The sequence below is a fragment of the Ornithodoros turicata genome, chromosome 1 (assembly GCF_037126465.1).
Source record: "Ornithodoros turicata isolate Travis chromosome 1, ASM3712646v1, whole genome shotgun sequence".
Taxonomy (NCBI): Eukaryota; Metazoa; Arthropoda; class Arachnida; order Ixodida; family Argasidae; genus Ornithodoros; species Ornithodoros turicata.
In genome coordinates this window covers 123,062,512-123,074,439 of record NC_088201.1, presented here as the reverse complement: position 1 = coordinate 123,074,439, position 11,928 = coordinate 123,062,512, and the positions used below count along the sequence as shown (strand labels likewise).

Below are 11,928 nucleotides of genomic sequence, written 5' to 3'. Positions count from 1 at the left end.
CACCTAATATGGCGCCATTTACGTCTGATCGCGCGGACTTTTCGACCCCGCAAGCCTGCGAACCTCCTGCGACTGAGATGACTTCCAGCGGAGGAAACATCGCTCTCCAAAACTGTTTCCTGCTGAACGTTCTCCGCGTGCGCAGTGGCATCCCCGCTTTCTGTCTAAACTAAGCTCGGGGTTAGCACATTAATATGTTCTATATTGTCTGAACAAAAAAGAAGAGAACGTGAGTACATGAAGCGCTGGACCCTTTTGAGGCCGTTTGTTAGCGGCATGGGTAAATAATAACTGAAGAAACATTCACGCAATAAAGAGCCTCGTTGTGAGTACACAGCACAGAACGTGTTTCTGTGCTGAGCACTAACAAATACAGCATTGTTTTGCACGAAACTTTACAGGGAATTTTACAGGCTCAGAGGGACGCGCGTAAGCGAAATTTTTATATGATAGCGTAGTGTCAAGTGTTTCGAATGTTACTGAAAGGAGCATTGTGCTCTTTCACTCGCGCGTTTGAGGCTCCGCCTATTCAGCCCTACGCAGTATTTTTCACAACAGACCTGCATGTCAGAAGCCACCTCCCTATATATGTATATATATATATATATATATATATATATATTATAACATATTATATTATACTCATTCCACAACTATGTGCAAAACAGACTGTGTTGCAAGTTCAGCATTGTGCTGCACCTGGTTTCCCGCCTTCCATGCCAGCAAAAAGGTATTTAAAGTGTTGTTACGATCTCTCAACATGTATAGGGGTGATACCACAAACTTAAAAAGGAAAAGGAAAAAGTAACAACACTTCAATGGCTTCTTAAGTGCATCCTTGAGATCATGGAAGGTTTTCATTCCCCTACGTGTACAATGCGCACTTCAAGGCGCATGGAAGTAACATTTAACATGGCTGTATAGCTTGTCTAATCTGTAAAGATGTCCACCACGAGTCACCGTGCAAAATATTTTCGCTCTGAGGTGCATCGTCACTACGCAATAAAATTTACAAAAGACTGTCGGAGGAAGCAGTCCTGGACGAGAGATACGAGCCTCGCCTGACGTCGAAACTGCAAAGTGGTTTTTCTTTGTTTTTTTCTTCTCGACCCACGCGCCACTTATGCATGCTTGAGCTGTGGCGTTGGACGTCACTGCTCACGTGCCGGAGCCCATGATAGGTCACGACGTCTTCTGGTTCGCCGATGCGCTCTTTGCACGCGGAGAGGAGTGACTCATATAAATGCTTCCAAAGATGAGTAACCAGCGCACCTCTCTCCACCACGCATACGTATCACATGGCTATGCAGCCTTTTGCCGCCCAATTGGAGAGCCAAGCTTCGAATATGATGTTTCAAATTACCAGCCAATAAACAGGCTGGTCGTTAGCAGCTGTGAGGTGCAGAGCTGCGAGAGCTGTTTGTGTGGAACTACATTTTGTGCTCCGTGGTTCTGAAAGTCAGCGTCATGACATCTCCAACATCTTCGGCTGGCGCAAACGTCAACAATTGGGCTGCTGTCATATGAGCCGACTCGAAGCCAGGTGCCTCCCAGTCACGACGTGATATGACTATCACGCTATCCACTGTGCCACGCGAGCTGGCGTCGCGATGGCGCGTGGCTCAAACCAAGGCACTCCAGGCCCGTCGTCGGAACCATTCGATTATGACGAAGACCCATCGCACACCTACCTAAGATTCCGGAACTGTAGCGCCGGATATTCATTCGCGCTCGCGGTGTGCTGTGTGCTACCGCGTGGAAAACGTAGTCCACGTGTGATCGAACGCATTTCTTTTCCAGTTTGAGGTTGTAACTGTCCAGATTTTGAATAGAGTAAGCGCCACGTCAAAATGACATAAAGCTAGAGCCCAAGGCGGAGCTGAACAGCGAAAGAGTGTAGTGAATATTTCATCCGTGTGCAAGCGCCTTTTGGTTTTGAACGCTAGTGCTTGCAAGGAGCTTTGACTGCCTAAGATGCAATAATATAACGGAAAGAAATACTCACCTTGTATACCTGTCTACGGCTACTTTAAAGGTGTGCGGAGCAGAGTCTTGCGCGTGCCCTTGTAGGTGACCTGCGTTCATCGTTCTTTCGCACGAGCTCATTTTATTCGTTGCAGAAGACACCACAGCGAAAAAACAAAGGGGGAACTTCTATGCTCCCTTAAACCAAAATGCCGTGGCGCCGCAGTACACCAGGCATGCGAACAGGATGCTCTTGCTGCCATTTCCCCGCACTGCTCTCACAAGCTGCATACATTATTACGTGTTTAGCAGCAATTGAAGAAATGTAGAGTTCGGTTGAGTCACAGTTTGATCACAGGAGATCGTGGTGAGACCAAATAAATTTATCTTCTCCTTGGAAAGGATGATCAACATTTAGATGTCTCGATAGATAACAGATGGTTCACATGTAAGGCCTCTGAATGCCTGCATTTGGCAAAAGGGCAAGGGTGCAGGCCAGCTCGTACATAGTGAAAACACGGAACCCGAGAAGGGCATAGAAGAGGGACGGAACAGACAGGGGCAGAGGAGGGACGACACCACACGTTCTCGAGAACGTGAGGTGTCATCCCTCCTCTGTCCCTTTCTCGGGTCCCGTTTTTTCACTGAAATACAATTTGTTGGGGTACCTTCGTAGTGTGCCAGAACTCGTCGGTAACGGTGACGGGAATGTGTCTTTGCAATTAACACGTACGCCTGCAACGAGTCAAAGATATCGGCTAACTTCCTGACATCCCTCCTTGTCAAATATTGTGTTTTTAGCTTGTGTTATCGTCTGTAATGTGATTACCTAGTGAGCGGAACTGTGAAACCAATATAATTTTTCTTGCGCGAATTAAAAACCATTTTCATCACCATATTCCCAGTTCAAATGTGGTGTAAAAAGGGTGTATAGAACGTAAGCACCCTTTTTAACACCCCCTTTTACACTCTTAATGATCGACATGGAATAAAATGTGGTGTATGTCGATGTTACACCTTTAATGATGCTCTTTTTACACCTTTTGCTTCTATCAGCGGGATAGAAAATTGTGTTTTTATAACAATACACCTGTTTTGAGCGAATAAAGGTGTAAAATGATTTAGTGTGCAGTTTATTCCACACGTTAATGAGCATAAATGCAACGCAGCAGGAACTTGAAAGAGTAGCATTCTTTATCCGATTCCAGCACTGTAGCCAATGAAGCCTTTATTGATATCTGACGTGCCTATTAACAGCATGTTGCCTACTACATAGTACGCACCGGCGAAACAGGTGGGGTCCACAAATACAAGTTAGACTAACAAAGTATTTCGCACAGTGAGTGAAGTGCGAAGCTTTGCGGTCGTCCTTGAAGTAGTGATGTTTAGGGAAGATAACGAGAACACTTCTGGCGAACTTCTTTCCCTCTGTGTGACCTTGGGGTTGGCGTTCCTCGAAGTGCACATAGAAAGGGAAAATTACTCATATGCATGCGGAAAACATGGAACAGTTAACACGTACACATGCACATAAACAAAAAAGAAGTCTCATTTGTCTGTGAAGTCTGATTTGGTAATTACATATATCTCTGATCAAGAGATAAATATTAGTGCTACACCGCCGTTTCAGATGTGGTCACGCATGAAAATCATCCCGTTGGCATTACGCGGTTACTTGACATCACAGGCTGGACAGCTCATCTCACAAAGTTGGAATTTTGGTGTTGACATCCACTCTCACCTCGCTTCATCCTCAGCGAATGTTGTCTTTTGGAGTCGTACGAGAAACGAAGTACACGGAAACCGCTCCGTACGTACCGACTTAACACATCCGCAGCACCACAGCACCCAATCTTCCGGTCAATTCCAGTTTAAACTAAATGAATAAACGTTTTTCTGTGTGCTTTCATGCTCCATGGCCTCCCCGCTGAAACGTCAAGGACGATGATGGCGGAAGCTTCCTGAGAACCCGTCGGAATGCCGTGCGAACAACAACCCGTCGGAAGCTTGCATTCTGGGTAATTGAACGGAGTGATGACGCGTTATAAATCACGGTGCGCCTCCCACTTCCTGCGGCAAAAGATCACAGAATTGCCACTCTCTCTGAATACACGGCTCTGAATGTGTCTGCTGTATTTCAAATGGTGCGTAGCAGTGTTGCGGATTTGGCCGCTCAAATCGGATTTAAATCAAAGCCGCATTTTTTCTGAAGGCAGTAAATCAAATCCAAATCAAGTCCGGATTTAATTTGGACACGTTAAATCAAATCTTTTTAAATCCGGATTTGTTTTTCCGGACCTATATCGAACCTGCTTTTAAATCCGGATTTATCGAATCTTTTGACAAATCCGGGAACCAAAATTCGTGCAGTAGCATTACTAGACCTATAACCGTGTCTACAAATTACTAATACTGCACGTATTCACTAAACAACGCTTAAATAACGCGTGACGTGGCACAAAGAGCAATAAAATTCGTCTGATTAACGAGGATATAAAGGGCCAACCTATCAATCCGCTGGCCCAAATTTTATTCATATTTTAGGACATAAATTTTTGAGTTTAGGAAGACGTTGTCGGTTACGCCTGCTCGACGTGTACCAGGCTATCAGTCACCACGTATCAGCCTGTGACAGGGGCGGATCCAGACGCTCGGTTTGGGGGGGGGGGGCGGTTTCTTTGTCGGACCGCGTAGTGGGGGAGGGGGAGCGGGAAATTCAATGTATAAACTGACGTTTTGGGGGGAGGATAGGGGGAGCAATTTGGCGAGTTGCTTCTACTTACAGCCGTCTGCTCGCTCTACCACAGGAGCTATATAAATGATATCTACATCATTCGATAGAGCATGAGTTAGCGGTTCTAATGAATCTACCCTCAAGGAAATGCGTGTACCTGCTCATGAACAATAAAAGTTCGAAATCGAACATTTTTGGCCGGAAGTGCGGTGTTCGGGAATTTTTTCGTAGCGCCCCTTTAAAGTAGGAGTCACGGGGCTTTTTCCGCGTGCTGTCTTGAACCCATTGTTTTTAGCAGCCAAATTTGAAGGATGTGGTAAAGCAAGAAGCGCGTTGGTATGAGGTCAATGTTTGGAAAAAATTCGAGCCAACATTCGCCGCTGCACCCTTCCGCCTCTCCATATCGGAAACGGTTCATCGGATGCAGCTCGAAATTGTTGCATTTGTCATAGCGTGTAGCCGACAGCTGGCCACTCCGCCGCGCGGAATTGCGCAATGCCAGTGGAAGAGGGCCGCAAAGGGAAGCCCAACGAAAATACATGTAATGAATTAATGATGGGAGTTGAGTTGAAGGCATCCACAAAGAAAATAGTAACACTTTACCGAAAATCAGCCGCACTTTCTGTTGCATTGCGACACGTAATTCGATAAGCGCCCTTAAATTTTTGTGTTACACCAAAATAGAAAAAGTGATGCTGATAAAAGTGTATTGAATCGTAGATGACTAGCTCACTCTGGGAGGGGCGGTGCACAACCCTCATCTCCGTCATCACGTATCGTGTTGGTGTTGACTCGGGCTTCACGGGGCATGAACAGTGTGGAGTTGGTCGGTATGGTACACCTTCCCAAAAGCGGATTTTGGGTCAAGAACCTCATCATCATTTAGCACCAGGCGAACACGCTTAGTGAAGGAATTCCTATCGCGGGCCTAGGCTCAGCTACGCCTAAAAACACACGCCTGCGTCGATTTCTACCATCAGTACTCAAAAGACCACAGGTCGTTGGTTACTATACCCTGGGGGTCACCATTAAATGGATCGTTAATAAATCGTGGAGGGGGGTTAATAAATCGTGGGACATGTTGCGAATACTATACTAAACATGTAGCCCATGGGTCTATTTTAATGCTGACGTTTCGGGGCTTTGTAAAAATTTTCCTCGCGCAGTGTGGTAATCAAGGGGGAAAAAAAGGGTATGCGAGGAAGAGTGGCACATCTTGCCATGATTGTCCGTGGGAGTAGGAAAGGCTTGCCTTCCCAAAATCACGAAATGATAGGATGTGATATATTTATTGTTCGTTTTTACTTTGTTTTGACGTGAATGCGTGTACCTGGACGAGAGATACGAGCCTCGCATGACGTCGAAACTGCAAAGTGCTTTTTCTTTGTTTTTTCTTCTCGACCCACGCGCCACTTATGCATGCTTGAGCTGTGGCGTTGGACGTCACTGGTCACGTGCCGGAGCCCATGATAGGTCACGACGTCTTCTCGTTCGCCGATGCGCTCTTTGCACGCGGAGAGGAGTGACTCATATAAATGCTTCCGCGTGCATGGTTTCTTGTATATGCGTTCATATGATGGCGAAGACCAAGAATTTCGCGACATGATTTGGCAAGCTTGAAACCGGTCGTGCTTGAAGACTCAGATAGAGGTCCACGGGAAAGGTGCCGTCCAATCGATGCTCGAAACACTAAACATACGTGGCAACCCCACTGCAATATGCACTGTAACCACGGAGTAAAAGGAAGGAGACCGGAGTCGACGGAAAACATGAGTCTGAATTCGTCGTATATTTACGGCCGTGTGGCGGCGCTGGCGCGCCCTGGTAGGCTGGATACCGAAACTAACAGCCTTGACTGAGCATCGTGCGTGATGCATTTTCTCGTTACGGAAAAAAAGAGAAAAATGAACCGTGACACGGACAGAACGGTTTTGTGTTCAGGATGAGCTTTCTTTAAACTTCTTTCTGTTTCTCTTAGCTGTAACATCGTCATCTTGACTGCTTTACGTGCCATGAGGGAAAGCCCACCTATCCTGTTTCGTCGTGTGCTGTTCTCCTGAAGTGGTGTTGTGGAAAGATAGAGAGTAATTTTGAATGTGTAACAAGATATATGCACACGGAAACGTTCTGCAACATCGTCGCTTCTTCTAAGCACTGCGGAGTTAACTTCGGTTGTGTTAATTTCACGTTTCCTTTACCGTTATGACGCAAAGATGTTCCAGATACATTCCAAAATTGTCAGGGGACTCCAAGTCATATTACAGCATTGTGAAAATGATTATGTGATGTACAGTGCAATAAAATACGTTTCGTGTGCAAGCAGAATAAACAACCTTTCAGTCACTGATTGAGTCGTTTATTACCCCGGAGCCGGTTTTATGATGCGCACGACCAGTGCGTGTCAAAGGTACCCCGCGCAGTAGTGAAAGATAAGTGCTCAGCTGTTCACCAAGTGTTTTGCTACATGATGCTGTGCCGAATTTAACAATGAGTAGAAACTGCTTCATACCTGGATGCGACACCGGAAATTATCTTACGAAGAAGAGAAACAAAGAAAAGGGGCAGAAAAATCCCACACTCTTCGGCGTGCCAAAGGTAAGACAGTGAAACTAGTACGTGCGCATTTTATCGGCCTTCATCTCGGAGATACGGAAACCTCTAAGTAGATTTTGACTGAAGTATGGACTTATACGCGGTGTGATTTCAAAAGAAGGTCCGTTCAAAATGTAATCTAGGCAATATATCACATACGATAGTTTTGCTAGTCTATTGAAAGTAAAACATCAAATAGGTTTCTTCTTCTTCCTTTGTGAAGTGCTCTTCTGGGCAGCTTGGTGCTTGACTGCACTTGGTTCTGGGCTGGAATATTGCAAAGGGAAGCAAGGTATACAGCACCTGTTACAATTATTGGGCACAAACTGTGCAAGAGCTTTTTTTTTCTTTTTTACGCAAATTAATGTATCCAACATCAGTTTTGCTCTTCATAAACTATCATTATAAAGTCCAGTTTGCTGGACTTGTAAAAAAATGTATGGTGGAGATATTTTCTACAATTCAAATTTATAAGAAAGAAAACACTCAATTTTGGGAAGTTCTAGTTATAAGGAGAACGGTTGCGCCCTGAGGATATGCTCGTTTCATTTTTATATCGAGATTGCCTGGAATTGTGGATCATGTGCTCCCAGAGAACACGGTGATGGTTTGTATTTCCTACGGCTATACAACTTTTCACTAACAATGTATAATGTTTTCTTGCAATGAGCGTGCACTCTCTTTGAGAGAACAATTGTCAGACTGCTTCAGCAGTGACTTGCAATATTGGCTTCTGGTCTGTGAATTGAATTGAATTCTAGTCTGTGCCCTGTCCCTTCTGTTAGTGTATTTATATTGTGCTAAAGAACAAAACTTAAATGTATGCATGCCAATGAATTTCCCCTCGAAATATGTAGTGGAATGAGGCACAACATTTCCGTTTGCTTTGTCTTGGCTGTACTATTATTGTACTGCATTATACTACATTGTATTGCTGTACTGTATTGAATTATAGTGCAGAATGCCTCGTGTCTTCCTCATGCTCTTCAGGACATTTTCTACTTGATAGTGGACATTTGTGATCTTATTTTCAGAATGAAGAACTGCTCAACAAATGGAAGACAGTCATTCCAAGACTTGACAAAACGCTGTCTAAGTCTGATAAAGTGTGCATCCTTCACTTCAAGGAGAGTGACATTGAAAGGTACTACACCACCACTCTGAAGGATGGCACAGTGCACCAGCTGGAAAGAACAAAGCCAACGCTTAAGGAGGATGCTGTGCCTTTCCTCTTTCCGAATACCTCGGAAAGTAAACGGAAAGAAGGCAAACGAAAAGCTCCAGCTGAAAGATCTGTGCCTGTAAAGCATGCGCGTGGACCAAGTGACGAGCCGCAGCCTGGCTGTTCTCACCACGACCATGAGTTCCCTGTACCGACAGGTGATGAGGACAATCTCGTGGATGTGACAATGCCTGCACCAATAAATCAAGATGACCAGGACACCTTCACAAAACTGCTGGATGAAGTGACACGGATAGAGAAACCTAACTCTCAGTGGGCAACTTCAATTGATGTGAAGAAAAAATTCATCGCTTTTGTTTACGTCGATGACATGTTCAATGTGACAAAAAGTATCATTGTGAAGGCTGACCTTGAAATCTTAGTCTTTTTCAACGAAAGGTCTGTTCAGATGCCAGAAACAAGTGGAAAGAAAGCAGTGATGGTTCAGAGGTCACATCAATCTTGAAAACCATCGATGAGGCTTGTGTGTGTCCTGGAGTCAATGGGTCCTCCAGGTGGGTAATTAAGGCCTCGTAATATTTTATAAGGCATCACAGGATGTTAATGTGCTGGATTTTGATAGAACTCAATCTTGATTTATAATGCTTTTTCATTTTTAAATTTTTTTTATTCTCAATCTTGATATGAAATGTTAATGAGTGCTTAATTTCAAAGAATCTCAGACAAGTGCACATGGTACTACATGGGAGCGGAGAGCACCTCAAATCGACACCGATCGAGCACACCGATCGACACAGAAATCGAGCACAAAAATCGACAGATGCATCTATTGTCGACTGGATACCACTAAACAGAAAAACACAATGCGGCGACAAAAACATGCAGTGAAATCTGGACGAGGACGACCACCGAAATCCTCTAGAAAGAAGTTGAACCAGCAGAGAATACGCCTCCGGAAAACAGTAATATATGCTTGCCACCCCACTTCGTTGATTTTTTAGACCTATACAACAAAAGCAGCGCCACAAAGGAGATATTGCTTGCTTGCTATGCTTTCTAATATATTTTTTTTTGTTCACCAGGTCGTTAAATTACATCAGAAAGTCAACCACTTGAGGGAAAAGTGTGCCAACCTGTCAAATGAAACTGTGGAAGCTGCATTAACTTCTCTACCTGATAGTCAGAAAGAAGCAGTCAGGCAACGTTTTGCAAATGCCAAAAGGAAGGGTCCACAAGGCCGTCGCTACACTTTGGAATGGGTGTACGAGTGCCTTCTAATGAGGAGAAAGAGCCCAGCACTCTACAAGCACCTGCGCTCCAAAGACCTGCTCCCACTTCCCTGTGTTAACACACTCAACAACTACATCAACAAAGTCAAGGGCATTTATGGGTTTCAGGAAAGCGTCTTTGAGTGCATTAAAATTCGGTCACCTGAAGACAAGCACGGTGTGTTATATTACTTGCTATGTTATGGAATGGTGGTGATGGTGAAAGGACTCGACATTGTCGGCTTCACATATGTGGGCAACGACTGACGCCCTGCGGAATGTGCGTCCTGGGCCGACTTCTAAGGGAACTGTGCCGACATATGGCTGAAAGCGTCTGAGGCATAAAAGAGAGCCACCCTTTGCAGCAATCAATGAGGTGTCGAGGAAGCACAGATTGATGGCGTCCAATCAGACAGCAGATTTGATAGAGTAGTTCGTGCACTTTTCAGCAACAATACATGATAAATACTGCCTTTATTACTACAATCCGTAGCTTACCATGTGCGGGATATTTCGCCTCACAAATCTGAGCATAAACAGTCTACAAACACTGTGACGGATGTGCAAAAGAATCGAAGTGGGACACTCACCTGTTATTTTAATCATGTAGAGTGCAAGCAAATGTGTTCCTGATGCCTGGAAAAAGTATACACATGCATATGTGTAACAGCTATGATAGTGATGCTGGTTACTTTCAAGTCTTCCAAGGAAAAACATGGAATACTGAATGGCAGTGGTAGCATTTTACTGATCTGCAACAAATGTGTGCAGCTTATCCTTCTTTTAAAAAATATGCATTACCTTCGTTGCTCGTACCCCATATCACTGTGTGGTAAAACTTGAACATACGCACTAGGGATTTACACTTAATATCGCTAAATTTCAGGAGCCCTCCTCGTTGACGAGATGAAACTGACAGAGGGTGTATCACTAGACCGGTCCTCATACAAGCTTTATGGCTTCACAAATTTGGGAAAATACACACCACAGTCCCAGAAGAGCAAGAAGGGAGACCACGCCCTGGTCTTCATGTTCCAGCCTTTCAGGGGCAAGTGGGTTCAGGTCTTTGGCATGCTTCCTCAGCAAGGGTAGTGCACCAGGAAATGTACTGCACAAACTTGTCCTCGAGTGCATCATCCTACTTGAGAATGCAGGACTCCTGGTAGATGCAGTGACCACTGATGGGGCATCGTGGAACAGGAACATGTGGTCTCACTTTGGAATCAACACCAGTGAAGTCAACTGTACCGATCCATGCAACTTTTCAAGGCAGCTGTGGTTCACATCTGATTTCCCACATTTGATAAAATGCTTGAGGAACAGCCTTGTGAAGAAAAGAAAGTTGACAGTAACTATCATTACGGTTCTTATGCTTTACATCTCTTGGTAATGCCATTTCAACACTTCACAGACACCAGACGGAATAGTTGACATAAAGCATTGGAGTGCAGTGGTAGAAATGGATCGGCCCAGGGCACACAACCTGAAAGCATGCCCTAAGCTGACGCCGGATCATGTAGATCCACGCCCATATCAAAAGATGAACGTGGCCATGGCATTCCAGGTGAGGGACATGAATAAAGTAACATATTCCTGTGATGAACGTCACCCCTAGCCTGATACCAAAGATGAAGGTATCGCACAGCAATGATTTAGGCTTCAAAATATGTGTGTACTTCTTCCCAGTCTCTCAATCGGCATATTTGCCCATCGAGCAGAGACTGTATAAGAGACACGGTAAAATAAGCAATATTAGCAATAAAAAGCAGCTATTTTCTATTGCTCACACAGTTGTTCAGCGACAGTGTTGCAAAGGGGATGAAGCATTATCAGCCTCATCACGACAACCTGACACTCTGCGATGCATCTATTGCATTCGTACAACGTGTCAACCAGCTGGTAGACGTCATGAATGCGAGGACTCCAAAAGATGCACTCACTACAGACCCACAAAAGCTACAAGTAATGAGCTTATCTAAACAAACTTGTTCCCAGTCTATCATACATATGCATACATTAGATAGAGTATGCTGTAGATTATATGAAATAGCAGACAAATAATAATGTAGCTGCTATGCATATGTTTATGTAGCTTCCTGTAATTTATTTCCTCTAATTGTTTTTTTTTTATCTAGACAATCAAGAACTTTCTTACCTTCATAAGCGAGTGGGAAACAATCTGTAGC

At 44.5% G+C, this 11,928-nt stretch overlaps 2 long non-coding RNA genes across 2 annotated transcripts; one reads left to right on the top strand and one right to left on the bottom strand.

Moving 5' to 3' along the window:
* Positions 1-7,488: 7,488 nt before the first annotated feature.
* Positions 7,489-10,696, bottom strand: LOC135368608 (uncharacterized). Its single transcript, XR_010414829.1, has 3 exons — positions 10,544-10,696; positions 10,333-10,378; positions 7,489-7,558 (listed from the first exon to the last, which is right to left on the bottom strand). It is a non-coding gene; the product is annotated as an uncharacterized LOC135368608 (long non-coding RNA).
* A 116-nt stretch (positions 10,697-10,812) lies between these two features.
* LOC135368614 (uncharacterized) lies at positions 10,813-11,696 on the top strand. The gene is made up of 3 exons (XR_010414830.1): positions 10,813-11,090; positions 11,154-11,306; positions 11,534-11,696. It is a non-coding gene; the product is annotated as an uncharacterized LOC135368614 (long non-coding RNA).
* The last annotated feature ends 232 nt before the right edge of the window (positions 11,697-11,928 follow it).